General features: G+C 42.4%; 1 protein-coding gene across 10 annotated transcripts in view; it reads left to right on the top strand.

Annotated features, from left to right (window-relative positions):
• The window catches only part of LOC122557976 (tetraspanin-18B-like), a 232,561-nt gene that overhangs the window by 39,291 nt on the left and 176,093 nt on the right, over positions 1-17,177 (top strand). For 8 of the 10 annotated variants that reach the window (XM_087996175.1, XM_087996177.1, XM_087996167.1 and 5 more), the window contains exon 2: positions 1,108-1,164. The exons of the other annotated variants lie outside the window; for them this stretch is intronic. The gene's annotated coding sequence lies outside the window, so the exon portion shown is untranslated. The remainder of the gene's footprint in view (positions 1-1,107; positions 1,165-17,177) is intronic. 10 annotated transcript variants of the gene reach the window in all.

The raw sequence follows: 17,177 nt of genomic DNA, 5'->3' as shown, positions 1-17,177 counted from the left end.
TTCCAGCATTAAGTGAGCAAGAGTCTTTCCTTACCTACAGTAGAAAGGTGCCTATTGACAGTCCCCAAGCTGGAGCCTTCACAGAACACTAGGCCACAACAAGACATCAGCCCATTAACAAGGAAAGACCAAAGGTTGCAAGTGGTTCTTAATCCACTTTTTTTGTATATTCTTGGGGCTAAAAGGGTAAAAAACAATGTCTGCCCATCTCTTCCCTTGCCTATGTGAAGGTGATCCTTACTTCATTGAAGGCTCATAGCCTCTCTCCTCTTTCCCACAATAACCATTAACCCTTCCAGCTTTGCAACAGTCAACCTGGATCCTTCTCTTTGAATCAGCGTTCACTTTGCCGCATTTTAAATATTATTAAATGCAGCTTCTCCAAAAGGGAGACAGGTCACCTTTAAAGACAGAAAACTGACTGCACCATCGAATCGATCCTGCAGAGGTCAGAGGCTGTGAACTGAATTACAGGCACTTGACCGCATCCCATAAGGACAGTAATGAGGAGACAGCACAGAGCTCACATGTAGCCTATATTTGACTCAGCCTGGTGTGGCCAGGTCTAAAGATCCTAACTCTGACATCTAGAACAGAAGGCAGACCCACATTTCAGCTCACTGGGTGTTAGGAGTTAAGAGATGTTGACTGCATACCTTATTTTCGGGCATTTTCAGGTCATCCCATAGAAACATAAGAGAAGGACCAAGGCATTCAGTTCCTTGAGGTGCTGGAATTAAATCTGAGATATTTTGCTGGTATTGAATTGTGGTTTTCGATTACTTCAATCATGTCAAATAGACGTGCTGTAAGTTGGGAGATGAATCTGATTCCCTGCCAATAACCCAAACAGATTGCACTTCATAACACAATTGGCCACACAGTTTCCTCAGCTGAACTTCAACCCCACATTGGCTAACATCATTGACCAAAATTGCATTATTCATCCTGGTCAATATTTAGCTCTAGAAAGGATATGTCTACCTTGCAGCCTAATCCAAATAAAGTATCCATCTACTTGTTGCAGTTCAGCTCTTGAGAAATGTGGAGGTGCCTTTTCAAAGTAAAGAGAGTAAGAAACTAAGCTGCTTTTGTTCTCGATTGCAGTTCAATCCATATCCGAGTGCCACCATGGGAAGTCTATCAGATTGCACATTGTAAAAAGTAAGTGCATTTTTTTCGTTATTGACAGAAATGTTTTTTTATTCTTTACTTGCCTTTCATTCATCATAAGATTTTGATATTTCTCATCAAGAGCCAAAACCTCATGTAATTCAATTGAATCAAGATGTCAAAACTCGCACAAAGGAATATCAGACTGCTGTACTTAAGGGGGGAACTGCAATCAATATCTTATTCAGGTTGCTGGGCAACTCAGAATGCATGCAAACAGCCTGTATAAATATCCTTATTGTGCAATTTGCAGCACAGCATGTCACCAGTCTGGAAAAGCTGGGAAGCAGAGTAGCTCCCCATGCGATGGAATAAAAATGGGGGATAGAAACGGTTCCTTGGAGCTCAAAGCACTTAGCCATACTGCTGCCTTAACAGAGGCCCTGAAGTACATTTGCTGAGTGGTTATACTGTGTAGGAAGGCTGTGTGTTATCTGCTGTGAGGAAGAGTTAGCTGAGAGAACTGTGAAAAAGTCCCTAAACTGAGTAATGCTTGTGTGGGGAGCTATTGATCAGAGATTGGGGACCTAATTTCCAGGACATTTGTATGACCTCTTTAAGGATAGCAGATGCTGACATTCCAAGCCCATTTCTGGCAGATCATTTTTTTTGTGGATGGGGGAAGGGTGCAGGATATGAAGGGAGGCTGGAAATGCAAATGCAATAGAACCGTTTGAAATGCGACTGAGTTTTGCTTCAATTAGGGTCCTAGCCAATAGTGTGGGAGTCATAAATTTACAGAGGACACATAAATGTTTGTGAAAGGTGAATAAGGCTAATGAAGTCTTGTTTTCTGAGTTGTTTACATTCTCTACTCTTTAAAAATGAAAAATGGAAAATTCTCAGCTTTCAGTTTGGGTTACAGAGCAGGTTCTTGCTTCTGAAGTGTATTGACTTACAGGCCATCTGATATAGCTTTAAAAAAACTAACAACCCTCGGTTCTTGCGGTTTCTATTGACTACAATGTTGACATTTCCAGAAGGTTGTGAATAAATGCTTGGCTGAAATTCAAAACTTCTAAAATCCATTTATGGCAACAAAGAGTGTAGAGTTCATATTTTGCTTGAGAGTTTTAAGAGGCTTTTAAACGATAAGCTGTCTTGGTTTAGAAGTCTGTTCTTGCAAAAAATTGATCACGTAATGAAAATTTGACATTTTCAATATGTTTTGAAAATGAGAGGTTTTTTTCTCAGTAGACTGTGCATGAGTTATTCTAGATTTGTTAGATTTGTTTTTCAATTCTACATGTCTCTTTATGTCTATCCTTTCTGAAAGCTATGGAGGTGACAGCGAAACATTGAGTGCATAAAGGGATGAAGGATATGCTGGGGCATTTGGGATAGTGACAGAATGGATACTGATGGCTACAAGGTCATATTCCATTTATAAAGTCATAATAAAACCTTGAAGAACCAAGGTAGGTTTTTTTTTTTAACCATCGCATCTCCACACCCACCCCCTCAACAGCCATTTCTAGAGGTGGAGGACCTGACTCACTCATGACCTGACCCTTGGAGTGAAAACCATGGATGAAGAACAGGGGAGTGAGATTTTTGGATAAATAGTTCACTTCTGGTGGGCAAACTGCAATTAGGTGGAGTGCCATTGGGATCAGGACTGGAGCCTCGACTAATTAGGTTCTATATCAATGACTTGGATGTAGAGAATGGCTGATGATATAGATAGATCTGAAAGCAAACTGTGAGGAAGACACAAAGTGTGTTCCAAGGGATGTAGATAGTCAAAACCTTGGCAGGCATTGTATAATGCAGAAAGTCTGAAAGGACTGCTGGATTGCAAAGACAGACTGTCCTAATGGGGCCACCTTACACCATCACACTTCCATCTCACTTGATACCACAACAAACATGGATGCATTAAAGCTGATCTCTTCATCAAAGTCACTGTTATAGATTATAAATAGCTGAGGACCCAGTACTATTCTGGGCAGTACTACATTATTGATAAGGTAAAAACAATGACTGCAGATGCTGGAAACCAGATTCTGGATCAGTGGTGCTGGAAGAGCACAGCAATTCAGGCAGCATCCGAGGACAGGCAAAATCGACGTTTCGGGCAAAAGCCCTTCCTGATGAAGGGCTTTTGCCCGAAACGTCGATTTTGCCTGTCCTCGGATGCTGCCTGAATTGCTGTGCTCTTCCAGCACCACTGATCCAGTACATTATTGATAGTCTGTTCATCTGAAAATAGCTCATTTAATCCTGTTGCTTGTTCCTTTTGCTGTTCTCCTCCGTCCAGATTAGTGCATTATTCCCTGGACCCATGAAACCTTATCTTGTGTGATCACTTGTTATATGGAAGTAAATCAAATCCTCCATTTACAGGTCCTTCTTTAGCTAAGCACCTCAACAAATGCTCAAAAATCTTAGAGATTTGTCAGTCATGATCTCCATGTCATAAATCATATTTTCTGCCTAACCATATTATGATTTCTAAATCTTCGATTATTATTTCTTTATTTGTTGATTCAGCTATGTACCAGACAAACTGATATTGGATTCAATGACATAAGTTTGCATCACATATCGACAGGGTGATTAAGAAGGCATTTAGTACAAAACATTGGGTCCTTTAAATTGTTCAATATCATTGTTCTTTCCAATATTAGTTTAGTTGCCTTTCTGTGCTCAGAGCCTTGAGTATAGAAGCTGGGCTGTCATCTTGAGGTTGTACAGAGTAATTCTGTGTCCTGTTCTGGTCACCCTATTACAGGAAAGGTATTAATGCACTGGAGAGGGTGCAGAAGAGAATTAGCAGGATGTTACCAGGAATGGAGGGCTTGAAGTATAGTGGGAGGCTGGAGAGGCTGGGACCTTCTCCGTGGAGTGTGGGAGGTTAGGGACCTTTTTGAGGTTTATAAAACCATGGGGGGTATCGTTAAGGTGAATAGCAGGTATCTTTTCCAAGGGTGGGGGATTTCAAAGCTAAAGAGTATATTTTTAAGGGGACACAGCAAGTGGTTTGTGTGTAGAACGAACTTCCAGTAGTGGATGCAGCTACAATCACAATGTTTAAAAAAGTTCCGATAGGTTTAGATTTAGATTACTTACAGCGTGGAAACAGGCCCTTCGGCCCAACAAGTCCACATCGAGTCTCTGAAGAGCAACCCATTCCCCTACACCTAACATTATGGGTAATTTAGCATGGCCAATTCACCTAACCTGCACATTGTGGGAGGAAACCGGAGCACCCAGAGGAAACCTGCGCAGACACGGGGAGAACGTGCAAACTCCACACAGACAGCTGCCCGAGGCAGGAATTGAACCCGGGTATCTGGCACTGTGAGGCAGCACTGTGCCACCGTGCCGCCCCATAGTTTGTGAATAAGAAATGTTTGGAGGGGTATGGGCTAAATGCAGGCAGGTGGGACTAGTTTAGTTTGGGATTATGGTCAGCACGGACTTGTTGGACCAAGGTACAAAACATTGGGTCCTTTAAATTGTTCAATTTCATTGTTCTTTCCAATATTAGTTTAGTTCCCTTTCTGTGCTGTGAAAATGTTTACAAATTCTCAGTCAACAATCTGCTTATTTATTTATTTATTATAATCAGTCTAGCATCTAGCAACGGGCCCACATTTCTCCTTATCACTCCCTTTATCTTCATATATTTATAAGAATCTTTCACTGTTGGCCTTGATTTACCTGACAACCTCTATCACATCCTCTTTTTTTCTGCTCATTATCTTTTCTTCGATTCCCAATTGCTTTTAAAGCTCTCAGGCTGTTAGAGTTCCACTTTGGCTCACTTCAGTTTCTGCTGCTTCATGGCAAGTGAAACCTTCGCCAATTTGGGATAGGCACTTCTTTTGTACTAAACCCAATTCTGTTTGGATTATGAGAAGCTGTCAACTATTTTGCTGTTCTATTGACTTAGCTGTTGTGTACTTTGGCTTGAGTTATTCTTGGGATTTTTTTTCATCCCTAACCCCCTTTCGATTCTGAACTGAAAGCCAATCTCAGTTCGAATCTTGTGTGTACATAACCACATTTACTGCAATCATCTTGACATGGCACAAAACTCAGAGTAGTAAAATATCAAGATGCACTAAAATCAATGATGACACATAAAGAAATGTGGATATCGACCTGTAAAGAGCCTTTTTCCTCTGTATTGACCCAACTTCTGCAAATTCATCAGGTCGTGGGGTGTGTGACCCATCCGATTTGAATGAAAGGTAAGTTGGAGCTCACGAGAAAACTAAATGGGACAGATGGTCCATTCTGTCTAGTAGCTGTAACTCTAACTCTAACCCAAATCCTAATGCTAACCTGAACCCTAAACATAATCCTATACAGAACCCTAAACCTAGACCTACCCTATACTAAGTCCCAATCCCAACCCCAACCCTAACATTAACACTTAAACAAACCCTAATCCTAACTAACCCCACTCCTAACCTTAAACCTAACGCTAACCCTAATTCTAATCCCAATCTTGACCCTAATCATAAGGCTTACCCTAACCCTTGCCCTAACCCTTACCCTAGCTGTTACCCAAACCCTAATTCTAATTAACCCTAACCTGAACCCGAACTCTAAACCTTACCCTTACTCGTACTAACCCTAACCCTAGTCTAACATTAACCATTAACCTATCTCTAACCATAACCCTAAACCTATCTTATCCTAACCATTTCCCTAACACACCCAAGGCCTAATCTTGACCCTAACTCTAACCCTAACCATGACCTTAGCTCTAACACTTATCTTAACCCTCATCTTATCTAACCCAAATACGAAACCTAGCCCTAACCCTTACCGTTACTCAAACTAACCCGAAATCTTACCCTAACTTTTCCTATCCTTGACCCTAAATCTAACCTTAATCTTAACTAATCCTAGCCCTAATTCTATCACGAACCCTAATCCTATCAATTACCCGTACCCTAACCCTTACCCTAACATAACCCTATCTAAGTCAAACCCTTACCCTAACTCTAACCCAAACCCTTACACTATCTACTCCTAACCCTTACCCTATCTAACCTTAACCCTGACCATATCTAACCCTTACCCTAACCCTAATCCTTACCCTATCTAACCCTAAACCGTACCCTATCTAACCGTAACCCTTACACTAACCCTAACTTTAACCCTGACCCTATCTAACCCAAACTCTTACCCAAACCCTTACCCTAACCCTAACCCTAACCCTGACCCTATCTTGCCCTAACCCTAACCCTAACCCTGACCCTATCTAACCCTAACCCTTACCCTCACCCTACTGCAGATGCACCTTTTGTTTCTGGGCATTTATATTCTTTTGCAGTTAGAAGATGGGAGGAATTGCAAGAAACTAAAAGTCTCCCTTCTCTGCAAAATTGGGGATTCTATAAATCCCTGACTTGTATCCTAAACTGTTCCAGTATTTATCACAATGCCATATGATGCTGGTGGAACATCAACACCATGTGAAATTTTGGCGTGCTATGCACTCAGGCACCTCCAGTGCTAAAGCCTGGTCAGGGCATGTTAAGAAGAAATTGTTGAGGAAATGTATTCCTGAATTAGCACTTTGGAAGTTGTGATGGGTGTATAGGATGTGGCATATGGAAAATGGAATGAATGTGGGAACTGACTGGATTGGATGATGTTGCATCATGAGACAATTGAAATTCTCCTATTCAATAGATAGATTTTAGATGTAGGAAGCTCTAGACACCTAAGGCTGGGAAAACTATAGGGTTCTAACTAGGGGGAAAGGAGTGTCTATGATGGAATGAAATTTTGTGCTGCTGTTAGTCGCTCCTCCTGAAACCCACAATGTGGAGTATGTCACAAATGCCAGACCATTTCTGAGCTGACAGACAGAATGCTGCTCTGTCACGGCTGCTGTTTATCAAAGGAGACATTAAACTGATGTCTCAAAGGTGATTATAAAATATTCCATAACAGACGAACAGCAGGGCATTTTCACTGGTATTCTGGCCCAACATTTCTCTCTCAGACAACAGGACTCCAACAGATTATCTGATCCTTTGTCTCGTTGCTGTTTGTGGAACATAGTCACGCAAAAATCGGGTGTTACTGTTGCCCGTGTTACAGCTGCAACCGTATTTCAAACATGATCAAGTGACACACTTTGCAATGTCCTGAGGTGCTGTAAAAATGCAAGTTATTTCTTCACTTAATGATGTGTTTGAAGTGTTACCTGGAGGCCCACAATGCATTCATTTCAGAGTGAGTGTGGGAAATTTCAAGTCTCCTCTTGGCCTAATATCTTGTTTATCCTCTGTCTGCTGACTTTGCAAATCCTGTCGGAATTTTCTGAGACAAATAAAGTTATAAACTCCAATTGGATTCTTGAAAAATGATCAGTTTGTCATCAAGACATTGAACATTGAATTATATTGATCAGTAATAATTCTTGTTGTAATATCTATGCTGTCCTTGAGGACAAATTTTTCAAATTCGTAAGCCTTTTGACATGAACTGTAGCAGTGTCTCTGTAATTATGTTAGTTTCTCCATTGTGGTATTTTTCATGATTCTTCTGGCCAGTATCATGGTTATTTAATTTAGCTTTTAACCCTTTCTGTTTCCTTCAAGAAGGGAGGTCCATTTATATTAAAGCTGAAAGTTGTTAGTGGCAGAAGCTATATTTAGAATGCAACACATTTATTTTTCCAATAGTTCTGGTAAATTTCAGAGAAAGTGATATGAATATGATCTGGAGGCTACGATATTGTGGATCTTATACCTAATAGAGGTACAGAATAACAGGGTGTTGTGGTATGATGCGATGTACATTAGGATGTGAAGCTTGTGATCTCGAACAGGGTCTGAGGTATAATGCCTAACACAATCTGGATGGTGTGATATCAGGCCATTTGTTAGTGTAGCTTGTAATATCAAATAGGCTGTGTGTTTGTAATGCCCGTGCCCCGGACTCTTGGCTTAGGTTTCATTGTAATTATTTAATCCTAATTAATAACCTCAATGGCCGGCAATTGCTGTTCAGTCTGTAAGGATTTGTTTATTTTACTATTGGCGAGGAACTTCAATATTTCATGCTGTGCTTCAGTGTGTCATATAGCAAAACTAACTGTGAAGCACAAATTAATGGCCATGAGCTTGTTGCTTACACAACTTTGGATGACAAAGCATCAAAGGTATGGTATAACCTCTTGCTGGATCAGGCAAGCTGAAAATAAAGATCATGTACTGTTCATGCATTGAAAACAACCTGATGGTCCAGTGGACTGCAAAGTCATGTGTGCCATGACTGTGCTGTGCGGCGTCCATTATCAAATCACTATTGAGAATCACTGTTGAGAATCATTACAGACCTTAGTTGGGAGGTGTGTTTTTCTGATGTAGTGTGCCCATTATCAATGCTGACATGACTGAGGATATCCCACTCAAATCATGTGCAGTGCAGCTATAACAGCAGAGTGTCTAAAGATGGCTGAACATTCAACAGAGTAAACCTCAATGGATATCAGATTCCACAGCTTGAGCCATAGAGTTCTGAACTTGGTCAATCTCAAAGCTGTTAGCACTCTCTCTTGCTATTTTCCTAACATCGTATCTGGAACGTCCACAGCCTGACAAATCAGAAACGGTAACTTTCAGAGCATCTTGAAATGACTGGCAGTAATTGTACTGTTTTTAAAGTGTACTCACTATTGCTATGTTAAGAAAAACAACAGCCAATAGTTGCATAACTAAAATCTCTCAAACGACAAACAAGACCAGTGACCATTGGTGATTGGGTGATACTACTTGAGGGATAAATATTAACAAGGGTAGAAGAATAACTTACCCATTCTCCTTTGAATTGGTCCATAGTATTGTTTAAAGAGAAAATGACTATACTCTATCAGATCATTTGAAAACCAAAATCTCCAGTAACATAGTCCGCTCATATGTCATAGTTAATTATGTGCTTCAGTCCTGGAGGAGTACATGTTAAAACTATTGGCTGCAAAGATTGTCACCAAGTCAAACGGTACAGAAGAGACCCTTTGGTCCATCAAGTCTGTACTGACAAAAATAAACCAACACCAATTGGATGACAATGTGGATGATCTGATTAGTAAATTTGTAGATGACATGAAAATAGATAGTGAGGAAGATTATTAAAGGAAACAGCAGGATATAGACCATTTTGAAATTTGGGTGGATAAATGGCAAATGGAGTTCCATCCAGGGAAGTGTGAAATGGTGCATTTTGGGAGGTCAAATGCAAGAGGAAAGTATACAATAAATGGCAGGGCTCTTAGGAATATTGATATACAGAAGCCCATATCTCCCTGAGAGTGGCAACATAAGTGGATAAGAAGCTGTAAGGCATGCTTGCCTTTTTTGGTTGAGGCGTTGAGTATAAAAGTTGGCAGGTCATGTTGTTGCACAGGCCCTTCGGCCCTTGATGTTGTGTCGACCTCTTATCCTTCTCTAAGATCAAACTAACCTACATACCCTTCATTTTAGTATCTTCCATGTGTCTATCCAAGAGTTGCTTAAATGTCCCTAATGCATCTGACTCTACTACCACAGATGGCAGTGCATTCCACACACCTACCACTCTCTGTGCAAAGAACCTATCTCTGACATCTCCCCTAAACCTTCCTCTAAGCACCTTAAAATTATGCCCCCTCATGATAGCTATTTCTGCTCTGCGAAAAAGTCTCTGACTATCCATTCTATCTATGCCTCTCATCATCTTGTACACCTTTATGAAGTCACCTCTCATCCTTCTTTGGTCCAATGAGAAAAGCCCTAGTTCCCTCAACCCTTTTCATAAGGCATGCCCTCCAGTCCAGGCAGCATCCTGGTAAATCTCATCTGCATCCTCTCTAAAACGTCCACATCCTTCCTGTAATGACTGCAACTGAACACAATATTCCAAGTAGGTCTACCAGGACTCTGTAGTGCTGCAGCATAACCTCATGGCTTTTAAACTCAACCCCCTGCTAATGAAAGCCAACACGCCATGCACCTTCTTAACAACACTATCACTATCAACTTGGGTGGCAACTTTGAGGGATGTATGGATGGGGACCCCAAGATCCCTCTGTTCCTCCACACTGTCAAGTATTCTATCTTTAATCCTGTATTCTACATTCAAATTCAAAATGAATTCAAGGCGAATCACTTCACACTTTTCCAGGTTGAACTCCACCTGCCACTTCTCAGCCCAGTTCTGCATCCTGTCAATGTCCCATTGCAACCTACAACAGCCCTCCACACAATCCATAACTCCACGAACCTTCGCGTTATTGGTAAACATAGTAACTTCACCCTTCCACTTCCACATCCAATTCATTTATAAAAAACACAAAGAGCAGAGGTCCCAGAACAGATCCCTGGGGAACACCACTGGTTACTGAGCTCCAGGCTGAATACTTTCCATCTATTACCACCCTCAGTCTTCTATGGGCCAGACAAGTCTGTATCCAGACAGACAGCTTTCCCTTTATCCCATACCTCTTTACTTGCTGAAAGAGCCTACCATAGAGAACCTTCTCAAATGCCTTGTTAAATTCATATGCACGACATTCACTGCTCTATCTTCATCAATGGGTTTTGTCACATAGAATTATAGAGTCATAAGAATCTATTAAGATTTGTGAGGCATGACCTGCCCCTCATAAAGCCATGCTGACTGCCTCTAATCAAACTGTGGTTTTCCAAGTAACCATAAATCCTGTTTCTCAGAATCCTCTTCAATTTGCCCAACACAGACATAAGACTGACTGGTCTGTAATTCCCAGGATTATCCTGATTCCCTTTTTTTGAACAAGGGAGTAATGTTTACCACCCTCCAATCATCTGGCAGTACTCCAGTGGACAGTGAGAATGCAAAGATCATCACCAAAGATGCTGCAACCTATTCTCTTGCTTCCTGTATTAAGGCCAGGGGATTTAGCTATCAAAGTTTACGCACATCCTTGTTCTTAACATCAAGCCATTCAAGCATATTAACCTGTTTCACACTGTCCTCGCAAACACCAAGGTTCCTCTCAGTAGTGAATACTGAAGCAATGTATTCATTAAGGACTTCCCCTCCCTCCTCCGTTTCCAGGCTCACGTTCCCTACACTATCCCTGATTGGGCCGATCCTCACTCTGGCCATCCTCTTCTTCACATCAGTGTAGAATGCCTTAGGATTTTCCTTAATCCTACGTGTAAAAGCTTTGTCATGCCCCCTTGTGGCTCTATTAAGTCCATTCTTCAATTCCTTCCTGGTTACCTTGTAACCCTCTAGAGCCCTGTCTAATCCATGCCTCCTTAACCTTAAGTAAGCTTCCTTCTTCCTCCTGACTAGATGTTCCACATCCCTTGTCACCCAACCATCCCTTCTTTGCCTCAGTGGGACAAACTTATCCAGTATTATCAGCAAGTGCTTCCTAAACAACCTCCACATTTTTGTCATGCATTTCCCTGAGAACATCTGTTCCCAATTTAGCGTCCCAGTTCCTGGCTAATAGCATTGCAATTCCCCCTCCCTCAATTAAATACTTTCCCACGCTGTCTGCTCCTATCCCTCTCCATGACTGTAGTAAAGTTCAGGGTGTTGTGATCACTATCACCGAATTGTTCTCCCACTGCAAGATCTGACACCTAGTCTGGTTTGTTGCCAAGCACCAAATCCAATATGGCCTCCCCTCTCATTGGCTTATCTACATATTGAGTCAAGAATCCTTCCTGGACGCACCTGACAAAAACTGCTCCATCAAACCTATTTGAACTAAGGAAGTTCCAAACAATATTAGTGAAGTTAAAGTCACCCATGACAACAACCCTGTTACCTCTGCATCTTTCTGAAATCTGCCTCCCAATCTGCTCCTCAATGTCTCTATTGCTATTGGGGACCTGTAGAAAACTCCTAATAAAGTGACTGCATCTTTCCTGTTTCTGACTTCCACCCGTACTGACTCAGTAGACAAATCCTCCTCAATGACCTCTCTTTCTGCAGCTGTGATACTATCCGTAATTAGCAATACCACTCCCCCACCTCTTTTACTTCCCCTTTTATCCCTTTTGTAATATCTAAACCCTGGTACATCCAGTAACCATTCCTGCCCCTGTGATATCCAAGTCTCCGTAAGGGCCACAACATCGTAGCTCCAAATACTGATCCATGCTTTAAGTTCATCACCCTTTTTCCTGATACTTCTTGCGTTAGAATGGACACACTTCAAGCCATCGTACTGACTGCAATTTTGACCTATCAACTGTCTATCCTTCCTCACAGACTCTCTGCACGCTCTATCTGCCTGTTCACCAGCTACCCCATCCTCTGATCCGTAGCTGTGGTTCCCATCTCCCTGCCAAACTAGTTTAAACCCTCCCAAAGAGCTTTCGCAAACCTCCCACCCAGGATATTGTTACCCCTCCAGTTCAGGTGTAATCCATCCTCCATGTACAGGTCCCATCTTCCCCAGAAGGTATCCCAATGATGCACATACCTGAAGCCCTCCATCCTACACCAGCTCTACAGCCACGTGTTCAGCTGCACTCGCTCTCTGTTCCTGGACTCACTAGCCCGTGGCACCGGTAGCCATCCTGAGGTTACTACTCTGCTCGTCCTGCCTTTTAGCTTCCATCCTAACTCCTGATATTCACTTTTAAGGTCTTCATCCCTTTTCCTAGCGATGTCATTGGTACCAAAGTGTACCATGACTACAGAAAGGTTGGACAGACTTGGAATGTTTTTGCTAGAGCCTTGGGGGCTTACAAGTACACAAAATTATGAGAGGCTTGGATAGTTGGAGTCTTTCTCCCAGGGTGGAAATGTCAAATACTGAGGGGCACATGTTTAAAGTAGAAGTGGGGAAGTTTAAAGGAAATGTGTAAGAGGCAGGTTAATTGTACAGAGGGTGGTAGGTGCCTGGAACACACTTCCAGGGGAGGTGTAAAAACACAGATAATAGCAACTTCTAAGAGATATTTAGACACACACATGAACAGACTGTAAATGGAGGGATATGAACCACGTGCAGGCAGATGGGCTTAGTTTAGAATGGCATCATAGTTGGCGTTGACATGGTGGTCTGTATCTGTGCTGTACTGGTCAATGTTCTGTGTAAACTAATCCCACTTTCTCACATTAGGCCCATAGCATTGAATGTTATGACTATTTCCTTCTGACTCCAATTAGGTCTCCTCTGAACTGCATGAAAGACTTTAAAAGACTTGAAGTCTCTTAAATTAAAATCAATCCTTGATTATCCTGAGCCAAAAACAAAGTACTGGTCTTCAATGGTCACCCCCACCTATCATAAGCCATCACATGATATACACATATCCATTAACACTCCGAGGGACCATGTTCTCTGTACATACTCAAAGTTCGGTTCCACACAATCGGGATAGCCCAGTAGCTCAGTGGTTAGCACTGCTGCCTACCTGCTCCAAAGTAGGGTTTGATTCCACCATTGGGTGATTTTCAGTGTGGCATTTACACATTCTCTCATTGCCTGCGTGGGTTTTGGTTTCTTCCCATAGTCCAAAAATGAACAGGTTAGGTGGATTGGCCATGAGTAATTGCCCATAGTGTCTGGGAGTGTGGATTAGCTATGGGAAATGCAGGGTTATGGGTTTAGGGTAGGGAGTACACCTTTGGAGGGTCGGTGTGGACTTGATAGGTTGAATAGTCTGCCTCCACACTGTAAAGAGCCTATGATCACCTTGGATAACTGAGAGAGTATGTAGCAAGGATGTTGGAAGAGGTGGGACGATAAATGGTGTGATCTTAAGAGGAGTGTCAACCCATCAGCCTTTTTCCATATGCCACTACCTCCAAAATCCTCATATCAGGCCCCAACAGAAGAACTCATTGGTTACCACACCCCTGTTGCATGTTTCCAGCCTGACCACTCTTGCTTGGTGACTCACCATATGCAGATTTAACCTTTATGCAACTCTCTGAGGTGTAACCAGTGTAAGTATCTCAGCTGGATGTTGTGAGTGTTAGATCAAGAAATGGGATTCTGTTGTCATGAGACTCATTAAACCCTTCCTGTTCCCCATCCCTTGTCAGGTGCCAGTTTTTGGGTATCTGAAAGGAGATGAACACAAAGGTAGGTTTGCAATAAAGGAACCAATGTGACTACAGCCTAAGTCAAGACTATTCTAATGATGGTGAGCACCAGTGATGGTAAGGACATGCAGTCGTCCACCAGTTGTGTGCTGCTGTCTTCAGTTCTTCGCCATCTTGTCCTGAACGAGAGAGGCAAATGTCTTTGTCAGCCTAATGCTCCTTGTTTGGATGATGGTATCTGTTGCCTTTCAATAGCTGACAGTGAGTGTGAGGTGTGAGATGTAGGTGTGAGGCTTGCGACAGTGTTAAATATATGATGGAATGAAATGAAGCTCAAAGTGTAAAGTATGAGTCATAATTGATGGAGATCTTTCAGAAATGTGAGATGATGGTGTGTTACATTGAGAAGACTGGGAGAGATGATGCCCCAGTGGTCTTACTACTAGAGTATAAATCTAGAAACGCAGATAATTTTCTGGGGACCTGGGATTGAATCCATCATGGTAGATGGTGGAATCTGAATTCAGTAAAAATGCAGAATTAAGGATCTAATGTTGTTGTAAAAACAAATCTGGCTCCTTAAGGGAAGGAAACTGATGTCCTTACCTGTTAGGGCAATAAATGCTGTCCTTGCCAGTGATCCCCACATCCCATAATCAATTTTTTTTCAATTAGATTAGATTAGATTCCCTACAGTGTGGAAACAGACCATTTGGCCCAACAAGTCCACACCAACCCTCTGAAGAGTAACCCACCCAGACCTATTCCCCTACCCTATATTTACCCCTGACTAATGCACCTATGTTTTAAATGTTTTACTTAATGGATATAGAAATTGTGTTTAACCAAGTTATTAGAATTTTTTACGGATGCAACTGGAATAAAGGATGCCACTGAATGCAGTAGATTTGGTTCCCAAAGGCAATCAGTTAAGTGCCACAAAAACGGTTAGTGTGCAAGATGAGGACCCATGGAGTTTGGGAATGGGGAATGGAGGATTAGTTAATAGACTGGAAAACGGCAGTAGGAAATAAATAGGCACTTTCAAGCTTGCGAATGGTATCCATTGCAATGTTGAATGTGTTAGATTAGATTACATTACAGTGTGGAAACAGGCCCTTCGGCCCAACAAGTCCACATCGACCCACCGAAGCGCAACCCACCCATACCCCTACATTTACCCCTTACCTAACACTACGGGCAATTTAGCATGGCCAATTCACCTGACCTGCACATCTTTGGACTGTGGGAGGAAACCGGAGCACCCGGAGGAAACCCACGCAGACAAGGGCAGAATGTGCAAACTCCACACAGTCAGTCGCCTGAGGCGGGAATTGAACCCGGGTCTCAGGCACTGTGAGGCAGCAGTGCTAACCACTGCGCCACCATGCCGCCCACAATGGATTAGTGCCGGGGTGTCACCCCATTACAATCTGTATTCATCCCTTAGGAGATGGGGCTGAGGGTAATACATCCAAGTTTAGTTAACAATGCAGAGTGAGCTGGGAAGGTTAGCTGTCAGGAGTAGCTTGGACTTTGTGACAGCCAGCTAGCTGCTTCTGCAGGGTGGATAGAAGGTATACCTAAGACCCTGCAGAACTCTCAAGGTAGCATACTCTACATTGGAATTACCCAGGAAATTGGACATTCCAAAGGGCAATCCATCTCCACTTGGAATGCTCAAAGTACAAATCATTGCAATCAGAGAATTTTGGAGGGCTCTACTGCAATTAAGCTATTAGATATTAAAGAAATGTTAGACTATTAAATACCTAATCAATGTACTCTCCAACTACCACGGTAAATCCACCCCAGACCCTGATCTAACACATCCCCATCTTTCCCTGCCATTGGATTCACCAGATGCCCTCTGCTAACACTCAACTCTCCCCCAACTCTCAGGATCCAACAACAATATCACTCCCGGGACTCAGGGCCATATTTACTCCCTTGGGACCCAGCATTTACTTCACCTTTCAGGATACTGCATCTCCCCACCCCATCCCAGTTTCCCGAGGCTTGAAATTCCACTCCCCCACCATCTGGCATCATGGATATCTCCCACCGAATTGGAACTACCCTGAACAGTCAATTACTTATCTGGCACCCTTCCCACTTTGTGTCCTGGCGCTCCACCCAGTTTGGTATCCGACCAACCTGGCACCATTGCACTCTTTCCACCTGCCACCTTAGGTACCTGGTTAGTTGGCACATGACCACATGACATTCTAATCTCATACATATACCTTGCCCTTTCACTGGAGTGGTCAAAGTAGTTGCAGGACATTTAACTCCCAAAGTGAAGCAGGTACTGCTGTGAAGAAGGGGTATCCCATCCTCCTTAGCTTCGCATTTCCCTCCACTACAGGGGCACAGCTGGATTTAAGATATGCTTCACATTTCTGCTGGAGCTGTCATCAAATCTCCTGCAAGAAATGTGGAGCTGTTTCTTAACGACAAAACTATCAGCAGAGTGGTGACCTAACCATGTTTACCACTCCCTTTAAAAGTCAAAGTATTTGCAAAGAATTGAAGGCAGCTTCATAAAGTGGACAGCATTGCGACACTTGGTTGGAAAGTGTGGGGGAGTCTGAGGTTATTTGTTTTGTTAATTAGAGTAGAAAAGCTGAATATTACTTTAAAACATTTTTAAAATGTTGATGTTCAGAGACACGGTGCAAAGGAACACAGAATGTTAGCACGGAAATACATCAATGACTAAGAAACCAAATGGCATATTAGCCTTTATTGCAAAGGGACCGCACAACAAAAATATGGATGTCTGGCTAGAATTGGTGAGACAACATCAGGTATGCTCTTATTTCTGTCATGGTGCTGAATTTCAACCTGTTTCTATCAGATGGATTATTCAGTAGCACCGAGCTCCCTCTCGATCAGAAGATTGGGGTTAAACCTTACACCAAGACTCAGATATAAAAACCCAGCAGATGTTCCAGGACTGAGTGAATGTTACATTGTCAGGTTAAGCAACC

The sequence above is a fragment of the Chiloscyllium plagiosum genome, unplaced genomic scaffold, assembly GCF_037043375.1.
Source record: "Chiloscyllium plagiosum isolate Xiang-an unplaced genomic scaffold, Cpla_swu_hap1 HiC_scaffold_18, whole genome shotgun sequence".
NCBI lineage: Eukaryota > Metazoa > Chordata > Chondrichthyes > Orectolobiformes > Hemiscylliidae > Chiloscyllium > Chiloscyllium plagiosum.
This window is presented reverse-complemented; position numbering and strand designations above follow the sequence as displayed.